Genomic DNA, 24,690 nt, shown 5'->3' on the forward strand with positions numbered 1-24,690 from the left:
AAAGCCATAGAGCTGAGACAAAGCCCAGACAAGGTCTTGGTGTCCGTACTTGCTGTGCCCTTGTTTATGAAAGCAAAAGCAGGAGATGGACCAGAGGAAATCTCAGCTCCTTTCTATGCCTCTTGAGAGCAGACCTGGCTATTTAGGTGGGGTGAAGAGTGTGTGTGGAGATCTAGACCTTTCCCAAATTTAATACTATGTTTAAAGGAAGCTTTACTCTCATTAAGATCTAGAATAACATTCCTTTAACTAGATGTAGATTACAAAGATGAACTGTCTGATTCATAGCTCTTTTATAGTTTTTGATCAGGGAGAAGAAACCAGAGATGATGAAATAGTCATAAGGTCAAAGTTATTTTTATTTTTGCTAGTGGATGAATCTCAAGTGACTAAAACAAACAAATCCAGCCAGGATTAACCAGTTATATGTATAGAATTGTATACCTAATACTGGAATCTCACAGAATCACAGAATTTTCAGAGTTGGAAGGGACCTCTAGAGATCATCTAGTCCAACTCCCCTGCTAAAGCAGGACTGCCCAGAGCACATTACTCAGGACTGCATCCAGGCGGGTCTTGAAAATCTCCAGAGAAGGGGACTCCACAACCTCCCTGGGCAGCCTGTGCCAGTGCTCTGTCACCCTCACCGTAAAGAAGTTTTTCCGTGTATTTGAACGGAACTTCCTATGTTCTAACTTGTGCCCATTACCCCTTGTCCTGTCACTGGGAACCATTGAAAAGAGCCTGGCTCCATCCTCCTTCAACCCACCCTTTAGATACTTGTACGCCATAATAAGGTCTCCCCTCAGCCTTCTCTTCTCCAGGCTAAAGAGTCCCAGCTCTCTCAGCCTTTCCTCATAAGGCAGATGCTCCAAGCCCTTAATCATCTTAGTTGCCCTCAAATCCTCCTCTTCCAGGTAAAATTTAATGCCACCTTCCTCCTACCTGTAGCCACCTTATTTTTTTATTTTTGGCAAATGGGTGCTGGATCTGTGAAGAACAGTAGGGTTACAGATTCTGGGACATAAAATGGTGGGTGACTTACGTGAGACTTTTCTGAACTGACTGTTGTTATAGGGGAGACTTTGCACTTGGGTAGATCAACCCGCATGACTCCAAGGCAAGCCTCAATCTCAAATAAAGGACTCAGGCTTCTCTTACAAGTAGGTTTCCTCTTCTTGTTATGCCTATTAGAGGCTGTTTCTGAATCAGCCTCCTTTGGGAACCAGTGCTGACCACTAGCATACATGACTCTCACGCTGTGGACTCCCACCCCCATCAGAGCTAGAATAGCCCAGTGTCTCTCCTCCAGATTTTGCTTTCTTAGGCTAAACACATGGCTGGTGTCTTCCTTTCATCCTATGGGATCTCCATGCCTGTGGCCATCCCAGAAACCCTCCTCTGCCCAGGCCTCCCCAGGACGGCTTGCTAATGCCACGGTCATGATTTTCCTGCCTCTACAGGAAACACCTGGCTTGCTAGGTACAGCATTCCCCCTGCTAGCTGCAGCACTGGAAGTCCAGGCTGTTATTCCCTGTAGCCCTACTCCAGTTCATGCCATTTTTATTATCCAGAGTAATCCGAAGTCGAGACTCTGATTGATCTCTCCACGGCCAATGCCTCTGAACCTCATGTTATCAGCAGATTTCATTAGCGCATACCTGTAATAGCCCACCAAGCCATTCTGTCCTTCAATCAGGCTTTCCCTGCCCCTCAGGAAACCTGATAAACAAAAACCACCATGCCAGCAGCCATGGCTTGGGCTGTGCTAGCAGTGCAGGGACTGCTGTTCTGGTGCTTAAATCAGAATGGTTTAGGTTGGAATGGACCTTAAAGATCACCTAGTTCCAACCCCACTAGTGGGAGGCAGGGACACATCCCACTAGACCAGGTTGCTCAAAGCCCCATCCAACCCAGCCTTGAACACTTCCAGGGATGGGGTCTCCACAACTTCCCTGGGCAACCTGTTCCAGTGCCTTACCACCCTCACAGTGAAAAATTTCTTGCTAATATCTAATCTAAATCTCCCCTCTTCCAGTTTGAAGCCATTCCCCCTCATCCTATCACTACACGCCCTTGTAAAAAGCCCCTCTCCAGCTTTCTTGTAGGCCCCCTTCAGATACTGGAAAGATGCTATAAGTTCTGCCCGGAGCCTTTTCTTCTCCAGACTGAACAACCCCAACTCTTTCAGCCTGTCCTCATAGGAGAGATGCTCCAGCCCTCTGATCATCTGATCCGCTCCAACAGGTCCATGTCCTTCTTATGTTGGGGGCTCCAAAGCTGGATGCAGTACTCCAGGTGGGGTCTCACGAGAGCAGAGTAGAGGGGCAGAATCACCTCCCTCAACCTGCTGGCCACACTTCTTTTGATGCAGCCCAGGATGAGGTTGGCTTTCTGGGCTGTGAGCGCACATTGTCAGCTCATGTTGAGCTTCTCATCAACCAACATCCCCAAGTCCTTCTCCTCTGGGCTGTTCTCAATCCATTCTCCATCTAGCCTGTATTTGTGCATGGGATTGCCCTGACCCATGTGCAGGGCCTTGCACTTGGCCTTGTTGAACTTCATGAGGTTTGCACAGGCCCATCTCTCAAGCCTGTCAAGGTCCCTCTGGATGGCATTCCTTCCCTCCAAGTGTGTCGACCGCTCCGCATAGCTTGGTGTCGTTGGCAAGTCTTGCTGAGGGTGCACTCAATCCCAACATCCATGTCACCAATAAAGATGTTAAACAGTACTGCTCCCAGTACCAAGTCCTGAGGAACACCACTTGTCACTGCTCACCACTTGGACATGGAGTTGTTGACCGCAACTCTTTGAGTGCAACCGTCCAGCCAGTTCCTTATCCACTGAGTGGTCCATCAGTCAAATCCATGTCTCTCCAATTTAGAGACATGGATATCGTGTGGGACAGTGTCAAATGCTTTGCACAAGTCCAGGCAGATGATGCCAGTTCCTCTTCCCTTATCCACCAATGCTGTAATGCCATTGTAGAAGGCCACCAAATTTATCAGGCACAATTTGCCCTTAATGAAGCTCTATGTTGGCTGTCACTGATCACCTCCTTATTTTCCATATGCCTTAGTAGAGTTTCCAGGAGGATCTGCTCCATGATCTTGCCAGGCACAGAGGTGAGACTGACCAGCCTGTACTTCCCCAGGTCTTCCTTTTTTCCCTTTTTAAAAATGGGCATTACATTTCTCCTTTTCCAATCAGTAGGAACTTCATCAGGCTGCCACGACTTCTCAAATATGATGGATGGTGGCTTGGAAACTGCATCTGCCAGTTCCCTCAGGACCCACGGATAAAACTCATCAGGTCCCATGGACTTGTGCACCTTCAGGTTCCTTGGCTGGTCTCCAACCTGGTCTTCACCTACAGTGGGCGGTTCCTCATTCTCCCAGTCCCTGCCTTTGCCTTCTGCAACTTGGGTGGTGCGGTTAGAGCCCTTCCCGGTGAAGACTGAGGCAAAAAAGTCATTGAATGCCTCAGCCTTCTCCACGTCCCGGGTCACCAGGTCTCCCATTTCTTTCCTGAGTGGACCCACATTTTCCCTAGTCTTCCTTTTGTCACTGGCATACTTATAGAAGGCTTTCCTGTTGCCCTTGATGTCCCTAGTCAGATTTAACTCTATTTGGGCTTTAGCTTTCCTAACCCGATCCCTGGCTGGTTGGACAATTTCTCTGTATTCCTCCCAGGCTACCTGCCTTGCTTCCACCTTCTGTAGGCTTCCTTTTTCTGTTTGAGTGTGCCCAGGAGCTCCTTGTTCATCCATCCAGGCCTCCTGGTGTTTTTGCCTGACTTCCTCTTTGTTAGGATGCATCATCACTCCTGAGCTTGGAGGAGGTGGTCCTTGAATATTAGCCAGCTTGCTTGGGTCCTTCTTCCCTCCAGGGCTTTATCCCATGGTATTCCACCAAGCAGATCCCTGAAGAGGCCAAAGTCTGCTCTCCTGAAGTCCAGGGTAGCAAGCTGACTGCACACCTTGAATGTTTTAGTCTGAACATTGTAACTGAGTGCATCTACTACCTAAGACCTTTAACTTCTGCTGTATTAACAGGACAGAAAGGGAACTGGGTTGAGGTTATGCATGTAGTGTTTGCACAACTTCACAATCAACATGTACCTTTGTTTCTGCTAAGCTTCATGCACCGGGCATGAAATCCCGTAACCATTTCTCCATCGCATGGTGTGACACACAGGAGGCATTTCCTGGGCTGCCACCCAACCATCACTGTATCAACTCCTGGGAAAGCATATTCTTCCTCTGGAAAAGTCTAGTTGCTCTGGAAAGTCCAGTACCACCCGAAGGCATCAAATTTATTGCTCAATGTACAATTCACCTACTCGACACATGGAGAGGAGGTGTACATATGTCAATAGGTAACTGGAAATATGGCAGATGAGGGCTCAAAGCAAGGAGGCAGTAGACTGCCACTAAAAGTAGCAATTTACCCTCAATGCCACCAATGATGGCAGGCCTACCACAATTTAATAACTCTAAGGAGAGACCTAGGCAGACTGCAGGAGCAGTGATTTCCCCAGCCTGGTGAGTTGCACAGACACTTGTTTGGATGCCCTTTCGCCAGAACACTGTTGTTTGAACGCCCTTTCCAAAAGCATCATGAGAACTCTTGTGCCTACCAAGGGGAACAGCCACTGCCATTGTGACTGAAAGCATGCTGTTTGAGATAAACGCAAGCCCTAACATCACACTGAGGACCAGAGGCAGGTGGAAGTTTTGTTTTCTGCTTAGTCTTCTGCCTCACTAAATTTTTCTGTGTTGTCTTGAGGACTTCTGAGTCTTGAATACTCTTCAGTCCTTGGCACAGTTTGGTCAGCCGAAATTCCCTTTCCTGACTCTTCACAAACCAGAGAGAAGAGGACAGGAGAGGCTTTGGGGACCTGGCACAAAATGATCTGAGTGCATTAAACCAAATCAGCTAGTAAGGGATTCGTGTTTCACAGACAACATCACAAACAGCATGCAAAGATCCAGGATTGGACATCTTTCAGTCCCCAGCTCAGAGGCCTGTCCCATCCACCGTTCCCGGGTGGCAGCAATGACAGCATGTTCTCAGACGCCAGGATGAGAAACGGTGCAGGGAGGAACATGCGGTCAAGGAGTGTGGCTTGGCCAGAAATCCAGAGGCAGAGATCCTCTTCAAGGCTTGGCACATCTGGTCAGGCAGGACACGTCCTGGCTTTAGAGCAGTTCTGTTATTCAGGACCCTGGTCCCAGTGTTAGCAAGGTGGGAGCTCATGAAAGTAGTGATGGGAACAGTTACATGAAGCCGCTCAAACTTACAAACTTCCAATAAGTTTCAGGCTGAGCTTTGGATCAATTCTTATTCCTTCCAGATTGCTCCACTCATCCCTCCTGGGTACTCTTGATCAAACCACAAAAATGCTGAGCAGATTCTTACTACATACTTTCTAATAAGCCCTTTAGGAAAGCAGAGTTGACAGCATCTTACAGTTTTTTCTTCTTTTTTAAAACTAGCTCCACAGCCTCTGCCAAATGCAAAGATGCCAAGTATGATCAGGCTGTGGATGGCACCATTCGTTTGTGTCAATCCTCTTCATGCTAGATGAGCAGACAGGACATATGGGCCTATCCTTAAGAAAGTGTACACAAGAGATAAACAGGAGATTTCTGCAACTCAGTAAACTTCCAAGTGCAAGATTAACCCAAGGACTGCCAGATGCAGAGAGGAGCTGCTATATATTGGGAAAGTTAAGAGATGTTCTTTTACCTCCAATTTCTGTAAATACATCATGGGAGGGGACATGGTGGAGAGGAGAGGTCTCCAAGACCATACTGCACTGTACTTCATCTCCATAGACCAGAGTCTGGAAAACCAGCATCTCAGACAGAGTGTGTTTAGCCTCTCAAACACAGCCTGCACCTTATCCTCATGTCTCGAGGTTAGTCTGGTCATCTGGACCATCTGGAGTGTATCCTGACTCCCCACAATCCTCCTACAATTTCAGAGGTGAAAAGCAGAACTGTGAGTACATGTTTGGGAAAACCTGCCTCTCTGGTGAGTGGAGAGAGAAGCTTAATCTGCTTAGCTTAATGAAGAGAAGGTGAAGACGTGACGTGACTGCAATCTGTTAAGTACTACCACTGGGAGAAGGCTTTTAGCAGTGGAGGGCTTTTTAATCTGGTAGACAGGCAGAATGAGAGATCCAATGGATGGAAGACGAAGGTGGGCAGATACAGTCTAGAAATAAAGTGCTTTTTCTTTTTTTTTAAACAGTGAAAGCAATTAGCCATTAAAGAATTTATGGAGAGATGTGCTAGGTCCCACAGCTCCTGAAGTCTTAAACAAAACCTGGTTATGTTTGAAATGACAGGTGTCACTGGGTCTGAAATGAGGGGAACCTGCTAGAATTTCACATCACAGAGAAACTAGGATAGCTGGTTTATAAAAGACCCACTTAAAAAAAATCCATGAATGTACCTTTGCTTCCTAAAGGCTCCTGAATGTTTGTTTAAAAGCTGTTGCCTTCCTCCCATGAGTTGTGCATCGTGCGCTTACACACATTCTCAATGGGAGAACGTTAATCAGGCTTTTAATCACTTGCACATACTCTTCTCCCGCTTCAGTTTTCAAGGGCCCTATGGTAACTGTGACCTCCGCTCCACACCTGTATGTGTCCAGAATAATCTGCCTCCTCTTGCAGCCCACCCCTGTGCTCTCTTCTTGCACTGTTTTCTCCCCACACCTCTTGGGCGCAGACATTCCCTGCCTCTCCCCTGGATCTGCTCAGAGGCTGTAAATGAGTTTCAACTCAGCCAGAACATCTGGCTCCCAGTTTGGAACACGCTCCTCCCCGTTTTTGTGCTTGCTGGGGTGTGGGGAGGATCTCTGTGCTGCTCAGGTTCATGCTGAGTCCCAGATGCCTCTCCAGCCCCCACCTGGAAGCAGTTGTTCTGACCAAGCCGCTACACTCTGAATAACTGAAAAAGTTCCCACAAGCTAAATGGTCTTGCTGGTATCCATCTGGTGACCAAAAGGCCACATGAGCACTGTCAAGAGAACTGAGGACTTTCTCTCCTAGTTACTGCTGTTGTGGCAATGACATGTCCCACGGCCATCTTCCATTCTCGTTGGCACACTGAGCACCTGCCAGAGACCTTCTTGTCCAAACCCTTTGAGATGCTTTGGCACTCCAGCCCTGAAGCCCTTCCCCAGGGCATGATGTGCTTGTGCAGTAATGAGTGCAGAAACGCATGCACCAGTTCCTAGGCCCAACTTTCCCAGGGACTGCCAATAGTCTGTCCAGTTCTCTCGCTCAAACTGCAGGACATCCACAGGATCTTAGCATGGAGGCATTCAGAACACTGCTCAGTCACACCTGAAGTATCAACCGTTGGCCAGAACTGCAGTCTTTTGGATTATTTCAGAACGTACTTTGGCCAGCATATGTCAGATACATCCCATCGTTTCAGCAGCCTCGTACACTGCTGAATTTCATTTTTCCATCTCTCCTGCACAGTCAGGGCTACCTCACCTCTGCTCTCTCACCACTTCCATCTCTATATTGTCGCATCTCCCCTCATTATGAGTTTCCTCATCTCATCAGCATCACAGAGTCGCACCAGGTTTTGCTGTTCCCGTTTTTAGCATGGTTTGTAACAGGAATGGGGCTTATGAGACCACATTGCTGGCAACATGTGGGTCTGTATATACCACTCAATAACTCTTTTTTAAGTCATTGGCTGCTTTCAGACAAATTTGGCAAGGATCAGAGGGCTCCAAGACAATAAATTTGCTTGTTTCTTGAAAATAGGGGAACGCATAGAACAGAGAAACCTTATTAAAAACCACCTATGTAGAAAAATCAATGGACTGAGTTATATTCCTTATTAGACTCCGGAGTGAAGTATCCACATAAGATGGAGAGAACACAAAGAGAAGTGTCAGAAACACTCTGGTATCCTGAAAATTGCTTCAGTTCACATGATTAAGCACCAGAGAATTTGACTGCAAGGAACTGTGGAAAGCAGTCTTGATCAGCCTTGATCCACCCTTTTCTTCAAGACCTCCATGGAAGACCCAGGGTTTTCTCCCCCTGGAAACCACAGAGCTAGGACTAGGGTGCACTAGAGACAACATTTGCTGAGGCTGTTGGTGGAGGATTCTCCCATCTCGAAGACATCTAATTAGCAGGAAGAGCACATTGATTTTCCAGGCTCCTCTGGAGTTCCCTCTCCACCTTGCAAAGCAGCTGTGTCACTCTGGGGGACTGGGTGGTGTGCTGAGGATCAAAGAAGGCAGAGGCTTCACCAAAAGAGAGACCGGGAGTTTTCCCTCCACAGGGATCCCGTAGGCGTTTGGAGGTTTTACTACATGAGGGAAGATTGTCTGCCAAGAGCAGAGGGAAATCTGGGGACTGGGGATTCCTGCCTTGTGCAAAGCTGGCCCAGCGGGACGGCGCTCGCAGGGCAGACCTGGAGAGCTGAGCAAAGGGTCCAGCAAGAGCTAATACAGCCACTGGGACTTACAAGTCCCAGGGGTCATTGCTCCAACACTAGATCAGGTGTGACTGTACCGTTCCCCCAGCCTGACCGGGATGCAGGGAGCACAGAGCGCTCTGAGACGCGCAGCTCCCACTGCATGCAAACACGCTCTGCACAGCTTGAACAGCCCCTGCGGTCCTGTTCCTTCATAATGACCTGGTGTTACATGTGGCTGTGATGTGGCTTCTGGACACACACTGGCCCCACTTTGGGCCAATCCTTGGACTCCTCCTTGAATTTATCCGGATGCCCAGTAATTCCCTTGTCTTGGCTGCTCCTGGGATGGTGCTGTCATGTTTTCCCAGTGCTGCCCCAGGTGTTTTCAGTCATGCTTGGGTTTAATCTGTGCAAAGCTGGGACATGCCACACAGAAAAGTGGGGCCAAAGACTCAGCAGGTGACGTCCTCGGAGGAGGAGAGGAAACTAAGCAGGTGTGAGGTCAAGAAAACTCAAGCGCTGAGCATTTCTGCGTGAACCCCATTTCTCCTGCTTCCTGCCCTCAGCACAACAGCCTGTTCCCAAACTCCAACACCAATACTCCCGTCCTGTGCTTGAGCAGCCCCAGCCTGGATAGTGCCATGCCCTCATGTCCCTATCCTTCAGATGAGTTCTCCCTGGGGACTGTCAAATCTGCCTGTGCTGATGCTGACACCTATTAACAGGGCAGCTGGGGCACTGCTGGGATAGAAATACGTCGGGGACCGCATCGGCAACCAAAGCTGCTGCGCGGGAGGGGTTGGTGTGCGAGGCTGCGTCGGTGTGTGTTTCGCTGGCACGCGCAAACTCGCTCTGCCCATGCAGAGAGCAGCGGAGCTCCAGACCTGCTGCGAGAACCAGAAACCACCCAACTGCCTTTAGCTCTGCCGAAAAACCTATATTCCCTCCTGTCGAAGACTGCCACTATCTCCAGATACAGCCAGAGCCTTTGTCTCAGCCTGAAGATGCTATTGCTATACCTGGTGTGCAGCCCTGTACGTGAAGCCACCAGAAAGAGATGCAGAGTCACTGCAGCAGTGAGAAAGCGACCATGCTTGATCCCCAGGGCCTTTGAACTCTGTTGCCAGTGTCCGCTTTGCACCCTCCTGCTCGGAGAAAGAGCATCAAAAGGTGGCGATTGCTACTCTGGCAGAGGAGGAGGAACGGCCGCCGAGCAGAGAGCGCTGGGGCTCCCGGCATCAGCGGGAGGAATGGGAAGAGAGGTGTGCTGGGGAGATAAACAGGAATGACTTTCAAAGGGAAAGTGGCAGGATATTGTGCGTGGTTTTCCAGTTCTTCCTACCTGCCCAGGCTCCCTGTTCATTCAGTGACACTTACAGCAGCCTCCTGGAAACACATTTTTGCACTGAGTGCCGCTGCCTCTCATGTTTTCCAGGGCTGTTTTCCAGCTACAGTAGGAACAGGAGGGGAGGAGAGCCACAACCACCTCAGGTTGCTGGGTCTACACTCAGCACCCCAGGCAGGAGGAGTGGAGACAGAGGACAGGGAGACCTCTTTTAGCCTCCCAGATGAAACTTCAGCTGGCTTTATTTCCCGTTACACCGTTGCTCTGAAAAAGCAGGCTGCACCCGCGAATTTGATACTGTGGGGTTACTCCTCCAAAAGAGGTTGCTACATAAATGCATTTATTTTAATGAGAAAACAAGCAGTATGGAAGGATTTGTTCTGAAACGCAGGGAGATACAGAAGCTTGTCAAAGAGGGAGAATGCAGGAGAATGATGTGAACCAGTGCTAGCCATCCCCAGCTGCTGCTGGTTTCGGGACACAAGTGCTTGGCTATGCCTGCTTTTTCAGACCAGGAGTAGGGTCTTTAGGGTGGGATGGTCCACCTGGGCCCCAGCTACAGTTCTTTAAGACACCTTAGCATAAACAGTTGCAAAAAGAATCCGGCGCCATCAGAAAACAGGCATGAATGCACTTGTGGGCATCCACGGGCATCCACGCTCATTTGAAGATAACAGTTTGAATAAAGCCCCAGGACACAATGAAGAGTCACTTAATGCCAAGGAGATTATGATCTATTGGACAATGAGGCTCATTAAAGGGAAGGGCTGGCAAGCTAGAGAGAGTGAAAAACTGCATTTCCTGAAGCTGAGCTTCCTAAAAAGACCCATATCTAAAGGCAGCACGCTCTCCTTTGACAGCCCTTATAGGCTGGGATGTAAAGTAGAGAGGATGGGGGTGAGTCATAACCTTTTATTTCCCCTTAGAAGATAAGGAAACTGAGGCACAGGCAGCCAATTAAATGGATATAATCAGTGCATTTCTGAGAGCTAATGTGGAGACACCCAAACTTCTCTTCCAGGCCATAAACATCTGTAGTTAATGACAAAATGTTAATTACTGGCAATCAGCTAATGAGGGTAAAAGCTGAACTAATTTTCTGCTGCCTGAAATGCTACTCTAGACCGTGTTTTGCCCATCAGCTGAACTGCTATTTAAAAAGAGGATGAAAAGGAAAAGGGGAAAAAAAAAAGCGCATTTTGGCACCTCGCTCTGCCTCCCCTGCCAGACCAGATTAATGCAGGGGGGGGGAACTCTGGTGCAGACAAGCCCTGGTTCATTTTCCCGTGTCAGGCAGTGAATCAGCTATGAGCAGAGTACGGGGTGCAGGGGCCCTGCTGCCCAGTCCTGCCTCCCGCTATGACCAGCTCAAATGACTTTATACAGGGGTGGAAATCCGGGTTTCTCCTCACGCTCACTCGAGATTCTGAGCAACTCTGCTCTCCACGGAGGGATGAGGACAATTTGCTGCCCCTCTTTTCGCCCATTTAGGGGCTCAGCCCCACTCAGCTACAGCATGGAGCAGGTCTAAATCACCCCCGCTCTTCCATTTGGAAGTCACAGCTGGATCTGACACTCTGGGAGCAGTAAGCCAGCACGTATTGCTGCTGTGCATGAGTAACCAGCAGCCATTCTGGAGGAGGCTGCATGCTACCGCTGGGCAGAATGATTCATCTGTATGTCACCGACATGGGTGGCGATAGCCCTGTAACGAAAGGCAGAGCCATGGGGCAATTTGTCATTATGGTGACTATCAGCCTCGGACTGATCAGCCTGGTGGTCACATCTCCAATGCATGCAATGAAACCTCTCCATGGCACCGAGGAGGGAAAGGCACCAAGTTGGAGTAACTGAGGATCTGGCCCTAGTGGGGACCCTGAACCAGTATATTGTACAGACTGGTTTTGGGATTATCGAGATGCTTAATAAAGTCTTCCACAGTGAGCTAAGGGGTTGGAGATTATCCGTCAGCGTTGCTTAGGGCACAGTAAAAACAATGTTGACTGCCACTGTGCTTTACCTTGCCCTGGCACACCAGGGTTCACAGTAGCTCCATGCTCTGGGAACAGGAATGCCAGGCTGAATCTCACACGGGACGAGCAGCTAAACGCCCCTTATCCTCTCACCCAGTTGCCAGGAGCAGCTACCTCTGAAAATTGCTACCTCCAAAACTCATGTTTAGGTCCGGTATTTCTGATCAGTCCCAAGCCATCACTTACAGCCCACATTTCCAGGGACGGGTCTGCGGCCCCTTTCCTACGGTCACATCAAACCGTGCGGCACATGCAGGCTGCTCTCCCGCCAGCCCATCCCCGCGCCCTCGGGGAGCCCAGCCTGGCACCCAAGGGGCTGCCGCACCTCCAAACCCCGCACTTACGCCAACAGACGTTTTTTCTGCCCAGCTACCAACTGAAGAAACCCCCTCCCGATTAAGCCAATTCCCAGCTTTTTGATAAAGCTCACCCCCTTGCAGACTCATCTCCCCACCGCCGTGACGCCGACTGTCAATCAACTTCTACTGCTGGTCCAACTAATTCCATCTCCCTTTGCAGCCCCAGTGCAGCACGTGCAGGGAGAGCTATCACATTTCATGCTCTAAAGGGCTTAAAACCCCTCTGCACACACACGCGGCCGCACATTACAGGGTGGCCGGCAGGGTGATTTGAAACAGGCTGAAGGAACGGGGGAAGTAAGCCGGTTTCTTCATGGGCGAGGACACCCTAAATCAGACTGAGGGGGTGAGGGGACAAAGCAAATGCGACGTGTGCTCGCCGTAACACGCGTAAGCCTCTTGCCCAGGTCAAGGCTGCGTCCACCCCACAGCCCCTGTGGGTGGGGGGGGTCACTTAAGCGCTGCATTTTCTCACTCGGGCCATTTGTAAGTTGTTTCCCACACCAGCAGCTGCTTCAGTGCCCCGGCAGTCCTTTCCTGAGGGATCTGGGGTTGTTTAGCCTGGAGAAGAGGAGGCTGAGGGGAGACCTTATCACCCTCTACAACTACCTGAAAGGAGGTTTTAGAGAGATGGGAGCTGACCTCTTCTCCCTGGCGACAAGTGATAGGACAAGAGGAAACAGGTTCAAGTTATGTCAGGGCAGGTTTAGATTGGATATTAGGAAGCATTTTTTCACTGAAAGGGTTATTAAACATTGGAATAAGCTGCCCAGAGAGGTGGTGGATTCACCATCCCTGGAGGTGTTTAAGAAAAGGGTAGATGAGGTGCTTAGGGACATGGTTTAGGAGTGGTGGTGTTTTTATCAGGGTAGGTTAATGGTTGGACTTGATGATCTTAAAGGTCCCTTCCAACCTCACTGATTCTATGATTCTATGATTCTATGATTCCCTGATTAAAAGCTACCTGCCTTGCAAAGGGGACGGGTGGAGAAGCAGCTGGAGGACACGAAGCAGAGGACAGCAACTACGTTTAGTGTTTAGCTCTGCGGAGAGCGTCCCCTGCCTTGGCACTAAGGCTGGGGGTCCAGCTGCGGACCCTGAGCTGGAGCGGCAGGGATACGTCCCATCACGTGGTGTTTCCCGGGACGGCTGCGCCAGCCCTGAGCTCAGGGAGCTACGGTGAACCCAGGGATGGCTGTGCCACCAGCAGGTCCCCGCAGCTGGCTCAGCTGCTCAGCACGAGGTTTTCACCTCATCCTCAAGGGGCTTAGTGGCTTTGGGGAGGCAGCACAGAATGAATGGTAGAAAATGCATTTAATAAAAGCGAGGAGCTGTTTTCCACGTGCTTTCATCCAAGGCTACCCAGGTGCCGTGCAGTCTTTAATACGTTAAGCATCCTAGTACCTAACAGAGCTGGCTACTCTCATTTAGACCTCAGATATGGGGGGAAAAAAAGGCACAAGTGAGGCAAAGGGAGCAGCTGAAAACTGCAGGGAAATTGGATGTGCCAGCGACACTGTCTCCAGCAACCAAACCTGCCCTATAAAGCATCTCCAGAAGCCGGGAAATGCTCCCTTACTCTGACAAGGGGATGTCCATGTAGCTACCGGCATTTTGCAGGCCAAGCCAGTGAGGACACAGGGAAGCAGAGCAGAGGGGCAGGAGGAGGGTTGGGGCAGCCTGTGGGACGGAGAGCAGGGCAAGGGGGTGGCAGAGTCACCTCTCAGGGTGTCCCATTCCTCCCTGGTTCGAGGCCCCCCACTCAAAGCCAGGGTATCCCACCACCCAGGGAGCCCGGAGAGGCGATGTTCAGACATCACCCATGCACTGCAGAGGGAGAGCCCTGGCCAGGGCTGGGCAAGCAGCAGGCAGCGAGGAAGGAACGGGGAAAGAAAAAAATAAAATCCCTTTGGGCCACAGCAGAGATGGCTACACCACAAGTGAAAATCACAGGTGTTTTCTTCCACCCACAAATATGCGCAGAGGTCATCGGGAGGTTGGGTGATGGGTTTCCCTGCGCCCAGCACTCCCTTGTGGGGGGCTTAAAAGGGAGACCAGTTTGCTACAGAGCCTGGGACCGGGAGCCAGCACTGCCCTAACACCAAGACCCAATTCCTCTCCATCTTCTGCAAAACTCTTCCAGCCAGCTCCAAAGCTCCCCAAATTCAGCGCATTTCCCAGCAATGCCACCGTCCTCCAGGCTGATGCCATGGAAAAATACTTCTGGACTATGGCTGCCAACAGCTCCCCAGGTGACTGTAGCGGGAAAATCCTGCAGGTCACTTTAGCGTATTATATTCAGGCTACATTTTACAAACGCGCTCTCCCCGGTTCAGCTCAGCAAGAGCAAACGAGCTGCGTGACAGGCGTGCAGGGGTTGCTGCACCTCTCGCTTCTCCTGCATTAGCACAACATGGCTGGTGCGCCTGATGCTGTGAGATCAAGTAGATAACTACTATTGTTATTATATTTATTAATCAATAATAATATCCTTATTTCCTCTTGTGGGGCTTCCCAGCACATCCTCTCTTACTTATCCTCTTATTTACGTCCTGAGCTTGCAATTAGGTCTGGATGAGCGGCTGCCGGCACTGACCCAGCCACCGAAACCCAACCAATGCTCTGGCAGACAAGTCCCTTTCAGGGCAGGGACAATTCGCCCGACTTCAATCAGTCTGCTCGTGAGCAGGGACCCTCGTGGAGTTGGGGCCAAAGCCGTCAGCTCCTCTAGGCAGCTCTGTCTGAGCTGAGAGGGCTGTAAAGTACCTAACATCCCTCCAGGGAGACACAGAGACATCTGCTGTAGCTGTAAAAATATATAAAATGAGGCAAGGTTAACAGCGGCTATCTTGGGCATGTGCGCGCGTGTGCCTCCTTTTATCGTACTGTCTGAGGGCTGTGTAATTGTCAATGCCTTTCCCTTGATGGTCTCCCCAGGGAGAAGGGACAGCCCGCTGTCCCCAGCGTCCAGGCAGGAGCTGGTGTGTGGGCAGAGACTCACTGGAGGACACACAGGAGGTCTCCAGCGGAGCAGAGATTTACACCACGGGCTTCCAAGTGCCAGGCGAGAGGTTTCATCTTGGCACCATCCTTCCTTCTTTTAACCAGCCCGTTCGCCCCTCCCTGGCTTCGCATTCATCCTCTTTCTAACGAAACCCGTTGGTCCTTCCCTGCCAGGCAGCACCCCTTCAAAAACCATGACAAATTCCTGAGCTGAGCCACGTTCGAGCGGTGACAAGCGACCTCGCCACGAGAGAGCTCTTGCTCTGGGAGAGAACAAAACTCGTTCTGCCTAATTGCTCCTGGCAGCGTGCGCTGCCGTAACAAAGGTGGGACCACGGTGACAGGGGAAAGCAGCGCTGCTCCTTTGCAGTGTAGCGTCAAAATCCATCCTTTTGTGCTAAAAGCACAATGCGAGGCTGGGCTCCCTCCTTCAAGTCGCTCACGCTACGGAGAGCAGCGCCCGCTTGGAGCCAAAGCCTGCCCTGCACACACAGCCGGCGCCGAGCGCTGGGCGGAGGCTCGTCTCACTGTATTTTTGATTTTATGAAAAGTCTAAAATATGTCACGAGTGAGAACTTACATCACGGAAAAGCTTTTTCATAGACCCTTTGGACTCTTTTGTTTCATGCGCCCAGCGGGCATCTCAATAGTTAATTTTGCTTCCCAGCTCCTGGGAGGGAGGGAGGGAGGGAGGTGTTACTATTTGCGGTTTGCAAATAGGGTGGCGAGGTGGATGGCTGAGAAATGAAGTCTGTGGCCTGACGGTGCTTCTCGAGAGCATTAACACACTTTCTTCCTTCTCACCCGCCGGCACAGTGACATTTCTCGCTTCTGCTTGGGTCTGGCTCTCCGGAGACCTCCTAGCTGTTCCCTAATGTCTCTCCTTTCACAGCAGCTCGAGTAAGAGTCGAAGCCTGTGCCACAATCGGGAAAATGGATCCTCTGCAAACCTGTGATTTGGTACCAAACCCCCCCCCACGGCTGGGAAAGCTGTCCCTGTCCAGGGACAGACAAGCTGGTTGTGGCACCTGATCCAAACTCAGTGTAGGGAAATGGGAGGGAAATTTTAAAAGAGGAAATGAATAGCGATTTTAAGGAATAGGAACCAACTATTTCACACTTGCCTGTTAAAGGCCTGACTGCGGTTAAATAAAGGACTCTGTGGACACAAAACCAAATGGGTCTCAAGTAGCCTGGACTTGCGGGCAGGCTGGAAATCAGTCGAGATTTCCCAGTCGTCCCCAGCGCATGGATGCTCAGGGTCTGTCCCCAGCAAAAGCAGGTGGGGAAGAAAATCTCCGTCTGCTGGTGCTGGGTATGCTCAGGAGATACAGGGGTTGCCCGTGACAGCCGGAACCGGCCAGGTGAGCCCATGCTGCCTGTCCAGAGCCGTCCCCTTCGCTGCTGGGGCAGGCTGCCATTTCAGCATTGCTTTCTCCCTTGACCTAACAGGACCAGATTTAAAACCTTTCACCTGCTCGCTTGAGGGAGAAAATAAGCAGCATTTCAAAGCATGCTTCAGGTGGCCACACTCAAGCCTTTTGGTAGCTGGACCTTACAGACAGAAAGCACCATCCACGGGCAAGCAGGGAAGGAATTTTCCCTGGAAAGAAGGTGCTGCAGGAAGGCAGTGATACATCTCTTTTTTATTTTCTGTGAACGTCACAAATGAACTCCATTAAGCAGTGACTGAGCAGACGGCACTGAAAACAAACACCAAATTAAGCACGCCCACTCTACAGGGAGAGGTTTTGCCTGCCTTCTCCTCCCATGCTCCTGCCAGGGAGGAAGGTGAAGATGAAGGGAGGGCACCCGGATGGACCATTTCTGGAGGCTGGGCTGGAAGGGGGGGGGGGAGTGCAGGTGATGGGGATGTGCCAGAGGGGAAGGAGCACTGTGTGAGGACAGTCACAAGTGTGATGAGTTGGCAGTACTGAGCTTGGAAGGGCTCTGGGAAATGGGGGTGTAAGAGGGGTGCTTCTAAGTGTGGCTCTGAGGTGACAGTCACTGGGGATGGAGGACTAGGATGCCCCAGCAAGATGGACTGGGGAGTAATAGTGAGGGTAAAGGGCTTGATGAACTGGGGAGCAGGGGTCTGATGTCACACTGGAGGGACCTGGGATAACCTGCAGTAAACCAGGTTGGTCAAAGAAGGGATTTCTCATTCCTGGCTGCTTTTCCCTCCTTGCTCCCTGATGGAAAAAGGGCAGCAGCAGTGCTGGGATGGGCGTGGGCACACAGTATGTCCAGGTGCTCCGGGGTCCCATAAGCAAGACAGGCTTGGAGGAAATTATTTCCCTCTGCTGTGAGGGAGGGGATCGGGAGAAAGAGGCATCAAACCCAGCCTCATGCTCACCAGAGGGTGGTCTCACCACCACAGGAGCTAATCCGACCTCAGAGTGTGGCTCTGTCACTGGTCCCACTCTGCTGCTGTCCCCAAGGAGGACAGAAGGGACCTTCTCTCCAGGTCTGAGCATCAGGTTTGAGGGAGGGAGGAGGGAAAAGGCAGAAGAGCCATGCTTGGAAACAAGGGGAAAAGTGAGTAGTGGAGAGTAGGGCACCACAGGGTGGAGAGAAGCAGGATGATATGAGAGATTAGGGGTTATGCAGGGGATGGGGCAGGGACCATCTGAGAGGTACCGGTGGTGGGCGTACAGGAGGTCTATCCAGCCCTTTTCAGGTCCAGTTTTCACTGGTTCTACATTAATTTGATCTTAAAAGTGCAGCAGGTGAAGGACAGTAGTAGCAACCCCTCCAACAGGAGTGGGAAGCCGGGTGCAGGCACCTCCTGGGCACCAGTGATGCACTGACTGCTGCCACCAGTTCAAGAGCCCGTAGCTTTGCTGTGCTCATTAGGGCAGGCTCTCATGCTGGGCCAGCTCAGGCGTTTAAAGGTCAATAAGACAGAAGTCGGGACACCACCGAGACGGCTGCAGGCACATTCGCGTGTGAAGGCAGGCAAGTGGGTGGGCACACATCTCTGTGTTTGTAAAAATCTCCCCCCCCCCCAACACCCATCTCCAGAATAAGAAGTTTAAATCCTATGAGCAATGACATTGCAACCACTTCTTAGTCCCTGTGGTTTTCATAGGGCCACAGAATTTAAGTTGGCAAAGGTATCTGGATTTCTCTAGTCCAACTCTGCTCACACCAGGGGTAGCTTCAAGCTTGCTCAGGGCTTTGTTTAGCTGAACCTTAAAAATCTCTGAGGACTGAGATCCTACCACATCTCTGGGCCCTTGTCTCAGGGCTGCACCGCTCTCACTGTGAACGTTTGTTTCTGTATATCCAACGAGCATTTCCCTTGCTGCAACGTGTGCCGTTGCCTCTTGTCCTTTGCTGTGCCCCTCTGGCTCTATGTTCTCTATAATCTGACTTCAGTTAGCAGAAGGCATCACACTTCCCCTTCCATCTTCTCATTGCCAGGCTGAACAAGTCCAACTCCCTCCACCCCTCCTTACCCATCGTGGGCTCCTGCCCCTTGACCATTTTAGCAGCCCCCACTGGACTGGCTCTGGATTGTCAAGCTCTCTTTTGTATTGGGGCATCTTCGGGCGCTAAGAAAGAAATATGTAAAATTACAGCCTGCAACCACCTCATACAGCCCTAGTATAGCCCTTCTTCCCAGGCTGGCCAGAAGATAATGCATCCCTGATCTGGAAAGTTCAGTGTCACCTGGGAAAAGCTGCAAAGTATACGAGAACAAAAATGGCATAGCTCCACGCCTAAGAGTGTCACTGGTTTTCTTCTCCTTTTACAGAGGTAGAAAGGGACTCCCTCCTGGGACAGGTATTCAGATGTCAGGCCAGGCGGGGAGCTTGTTTTCTTGAAGAGCTAAGCCCAAAGTATGCTTTACCTCATGGGACTGAATTTAGCATAATCCCCTTGAAATTCCTGTGGTATATCTTCAAATGCAGTATATCTTCAAACTTCATTGTTGCTAGAAGGGACCTGCTAAATTCTTGGTATTGGCATGCAATTCCATGCACAGTTTATGCCTAAGTCTGTGCTGCCATCTCCCCCTTCCCCTTGCCCTCCCGGGTGTGCTGCCCTGCCCCTGAGACAGTGCCATGCTGGTCGGAACTGATCCGACTGAAAGCTAATCAAAATTTTCAAAAACTCAATCCTTGTGGATCAAGTCCCTGGCTGCACGGTCACTGCCGCTAGAGCTCGGAAAGGGTGGAAATACAGAGCTGAAGCTGCTGCTCACTATAGCTGCGTGGGCTTACATTGGCTCAGATACTCATGAACACACACCACCAAGAAACCAGAAAGTCATCCTTACGCTGAGGAAAGGTCTGTAGATTAGACTTTGCCTTCGTTCGGTGACACACACCTCCTCTCCTTCAACTTCAGTAACACCTTTTTTTTCCCCCTTGGGAACATGCCGGCTGCTCCTGGCTCAATTGCTGAGCAGGGAGACACCACGCAGGGAGGACACATAGTTTCTGAACTGACTTTAGCCTGACTTTGCTCACCGTGGATGTTTTGCCTTCCAGCATTGCATGTCTTGTCCCATGCAGCCTTTCCATGGAGCAACTCGTTTGTGCCAGCCCAGGCCTGCCATCCCCGCTCCTCATCCAGCCCAGCTCTGTCACCTCTCCGAAGCCCCCAGCGAGGTGTCAGTCTTCATTAGCAGAGGAGTGTAGGTTTTTGCTGATATGATTTCCCAAGTAGTCTGACTGAATACACAGTCCTAGCAGAGCAGAGTCACTCCAGGACTTCCCTCAGTGTCCCTTGGTGGCCTCACGCTGGCATCCCCTACCTCAGCTGGGGTAAGGGCTCCCTGAAGTGTGTCCTCCTGAGGGTTTTCTCTCAGGACAGATGCACTGAAATATCTGTCTCCATCCTAGAGCTGGTCCAGCTCCCTCTCTAGAGGGGATCTCTGACCTTTCAAGGAGATCTAACTCTTCTTTATTATAAATATCCAGATATGTCAGCGTTAGAGGGAGATGCATCCCTCTTAATCCTTCCCAACAGTATTAACTAGACAAATCAGGAAGAAATTAATTAAACAGAAGAAAAAGCAGGCTGAATACCTGGAAAAACGTCTTGACACTGAATTGCCTTATGATAATCTCTTAGGGACTTGGGGGAGGCTGTGTGCTACTCCTGGCATTTGAAAACAAGTGTGGAAAAGCAACAGAGAAAGCAATGGGAACGATGCATCAATGCTGGAAGGTACGAACCAGAAACAGAACAGGCCTTCGATATCTGTGACACTGCTGGAAGAAGGATAGATTCAGCCAGTTCAGATTTTATAAAATCCCAATAATGTAAATTCCTTAAATACAAGCCAAGCCTATGAATAAGATAAATCTCTTAGTCACTTTGCCAGTGATATCCTTCTAATCTCATCCTTCCTCAACGAAGCTGCTCAGAGAGTGAAACACTTTGCATAAATGGGTTTGCCGCTCAGAGCAATCACTCATGCCTCCCACTCCGACCCCGGGATTAGAGAAGTCCCCTGGATTAAGGCTGTTACTATTTTGAGGCCAGGGTGAACCAGCTGAGCAAGGGCTCAAGGGAACTTTCAAGCAATTGCAAGAGAGAGAGAGAGAAAGAGAAGCGAAGAGGAGGCCACCACCATCTCAGGGAAAAGCGTGTCCCACACTGGTCTTGAGCTGTACTTAAGGTGCTTTACAAACAGAAACAACCCAATAACAAGGAATTATCAACGTACCACGGGAAGGTAACAGTTAACTGAAGGGCCAAGCCAACTTAAAAATAAATGACATTGAACTGACGGTGCCGTTTGCAGAGATGCTGAGAGCCTTGCTCCCCGGCAGACATCTCTGGCTGCTGAGTGGGCCCAGCAGCCTGAAATTCAGAGCCAAGGTCTGCTGAGCTGTCCTTCCCAAAACAGAGATTGGAAATGACCTGTGCAAGGTTAAAAAGTGAGCTGGGAACCAGAGACAGATCCTCTGAGCTCCAAAGCCCCAGAAGTGTGGTGGAGCCATTTACCCCCACATGAGGAGAGCCTCAATACCACCAGCAGAGATTTCAGACAGATTTCAGGTCACTTTATGGAGATGAAAAGATCATTCTGGATGCCAAAAAGAGGAAAAACATGCCTATTCATCCAAATTACACCTAAGACCACTGAAAACCATTTGCCCTTTGCTTACTGTTCCCTCGTGGCACAGGCACACACGAGAACTGTTCTCAGTACTACTTAGGTAACATACACTGTAATAAAGTATGTAATCCCTTAAAATACAAGAGCTTTTCTTATAATCCATGCATGCGTAAACCTCGACAAATATTTCATACATTTTTATCGCACCAACATGAAATAGGTTTAACGTCTCTGACAGACACATGAATTTTCAGAAGTGCTTGTCACATGTTTACTACATCAGTCCCCAAGAACTGCTCCCTCTCACTATTCCTCTGTGGAGACCCCCTCTGCTGATGCTCCCCCCTCCCCATGGGAGAGTTTCCAGCAGCAGTTCCAGATGGACACTGGAATAGGGAAAATACTGACTCCTCGGAAGCCAGAGGAGTTTTGCTGTTAGCAGCATCAGACTGGACTTCCAGTGTTTTGCCGGAAAAACGGTGTCCTCATGTGCAGTTTCTGCCTAGGTTTGCAAAGCAGCTTCTCTGGGCTTTGGTTAATTAAAATAGGGTATCTCTTGCACAACTTTTGAACTCTATTTCTATGAGAGATATGCGGGGCTGCAGGCTGTCTGTCACAGCCTGCATGTCCCCCATGCCAAGACTGTAGTTTTCTATTTGACTGTAAATCATCCATTTTAATTAGATGTAAGACAATTATTATTGGTTTTTAGTGAGTCATTTTTCTCTCAGTAATTAGTAGTTGTCAGTTCAACTCAGCCCAGTGCTGGTATAACCCAGTGACTTCAAGGCTGTGTTTAAAATATCTCTTCTCCCACACAGCAGCTCATCATAAACAATGTCACTTTTCCTGCCTTGTCCACCGGAGCTGCGCTGCACGGTGATTATCTCGAAAACTCCCAGCCAGGCCAGCGACGAGGAACGCTCACCGCGGGAGCACAGAAGGGACTGCCCGACAGGAGAAGAACTTGGCCAAGAAAAGGCAGCTCACCTCCTTGACCCTATTTCATTGCTATATGCTTCAAATCCTGGCTGTGTCTGCCTCGCTATAAAAATGTCAGACTGTCTCTAACACTTATTTTTGCTCACCGCTTCAGCGTGGCCTTACTTGGCAACTTCTCCCATCTGTTTACTACTCTGCAGTGCTGCGCGTGCATTTCCGAATTGCTGTTTGCTTATAATAACGCGAATACTCCGCATTTACAGAGCACCTGGCTTTGAAACATTTTAGGTGTTCCACAGCTGAGCAAGGATCCCTCACAGCTTTCCCAGGAGGAAGCGAGGATTTCTAGCCCTGCTTTATGGCGGCATGAAAGGGCCCTATGTATCACTACAGGTGAATACAGGTCCAGACGGACTACATCTAGATGTAACAGCTACATGCGCGCTGGGTATCTGTGTTCCCGTATAATCAATGGAGGTCTAGTCAATGCCGCCAGCGGAGCCCCGGCAGTGAGTCAGCTGAGCATATGTAGGTGTCTAGCTCTCCAGCTCCACTGACTGTATTGACTAAGGGCACGATTACCTACCTTGAGATGTTTTCCACTAAGAAATCATTGTGTGTGGGCATGAGTCAAGCTCTTGATTTTTCACTGCCTAGACAGCCAGTCCACATGCAGACACCTACGTTGCAACACTCGCATTGAGGTGTCTGCAATCTGGAGCTGCGTCCCGCCTTGGTGATGTGCCCAGGATCATGGCTTGTTTACAAAGCTTGGAGGAGAAGCTGAGATCCTTGGGTTGCTGCTCATCCTCCTTCATCCACTTGAACTGGAAGAGGAACCTCCACTAGTCAAGCTCTCACCATGGGGGAACTCCGCTGAATGTGTCCTCTTAGAGCCAGCGAGCAACCCTCCACTTGGGTTGGGACCTGTTTGTTATCCAGTGACTGAGCTGCCACCTTGACGCTAAAACCTGGTCTCCCGGATAACTCATCTGAGAGGACTGAGTGTGCTGCTCAGTTCCCCACACCCTTCAGCCTACCTTTTTTTGTCTACAGAAAGGTAAACCCTGGCTCCTCAGAAAGCAGAGGTACCCCTCTCTGGGCACTCGTGGGGGCAGGCCATGTGGTTTTCCTCCGTATCACAGTGTGCTGGTTAAATACTGCCCCGATGGGGAAGTTTTCTTTACCACTTGTATTGTCCAGCAAGGGCTTACTACTGTTTCACAGTCACAGCCTTGACATCTCAGTGTCAGAAAGTGTTCAAGCCTAAACAAGCCTCAGTTCTTAAGCATCATCACGTCTTGGATCTCTCTAGGTCAGCCTGCTTTCATGATCTGGTGAACCTCACAGCTGACCAGCCAGATGGAAAGACCTTTTTCAGTGGGTGGACACAGAGCATTGGTATGGGGACTGAAAAAAATCAAAAAGCACACAAGGCCTGATCCGTGGGCCACTGTGATTCAGCCCAGTCGCGATACACTGCAAATCACCACGCTGCACTGAAACTGCTGCGTCTGCTCAACAGCCCAGATGTGCGCCACGGCACCAAGCCGCCTTCTGCCCTCTGCAGAAAACGCTGACCCACAAGTGACCACTTAATCTCCTTCTCTATCCAATTTGGCTCAGCCATGTGGCATCTGCCTTCCACCGCACTGCCGCAAATACGCGCGCAGCAAATCCCTGCCTAATAGTGAGCACTGGGATCCACGCACACTGCAGTAGTGCATGAAGGCTGGCTGCTGCTTGGAAATCACCTCGATCCTGGAAAGACAGAGGGGTCAAGGAGTGTGTTAGTGGGAACCCAGGTCCCTGACCTCCATGGTCCTCTGACCATCTCATGAAAGCCCCAGAGGGTGTGCAGTCCAGGAGTGGAGCAATGCACCAAAGATACCTACTTCCGATGCTGCTGTGCACATTTCAGGAGGGAAGAAAAACAGCTCAAGGCAATATAGACATAGTGATTTGAAAGGAAACGGATTAAAGACAGACACGTGAGTGCAGTTGTGTCCCAGCCGTTATGCCATACGCATTTATAGGTAGTGAGATATCAGGCAAAAATCCCTCCCTTCACCCTGACAGGATATAAATCATGGGAAGGGCTATTATTCATCCTGCAGCCCACCCATTACATCTGAAGCTGTGTCAGAGGGCTACCAAACAGTGTCGACCAGGAGGACTCATGGATCTCACCCCCAGGAAGCAAATACTACAGGGCAGTCAGAGAACGGGGACTCAAGAGGTGCATATTTGTCCCAGACGTGGTTAAGGTGGTCGAATTGCAGGGATCTGGATGGTTTTGCTGATCTCCATGTGTTCCTACAGCCTCTTTTTCACCCATCAGTATCTCAAGTATACAAAGCACCTTAGCGGTATTTACCTAGGGGGTCGAGACCTTGGCCAGTGCTGATGGCTGGTAAGTGTACGAAAATGCAAAACAGCTGTCAGTGGAAGTGAGTTTTGAAGTCCAG

At 50.1% G+C, this 24,690-nt stretch overlaps 1 protein-coding gene across 1 annotated transcript in view; it reads right to left on the bottom strand.

The window, feature by feature from the left end:
• The window catches only part of MARCHF4 (membrane associated ring-CH-type finger 4), a gene marked incomplete at its 5' end in the record, with an annotated part of 106,723 nt that overhangs the window by 67,227 nt on the left and 14,806 nt on the right, over positions 1-24,690 (bottom strand). The gene's annotated exons all lie outside the window — the stretch shown is intronic.

This window comes from Vanellus vanellus (genome assembly GCF_965231255.1).
Source record: "Vanellus vanellus genome assembly, chromosome: 5".
NCBI lineage: Eukaryota > Metazoa > Chordata > Aves > Charadriiformes > Charadriidae > Vanellus > Vanellus vanellus.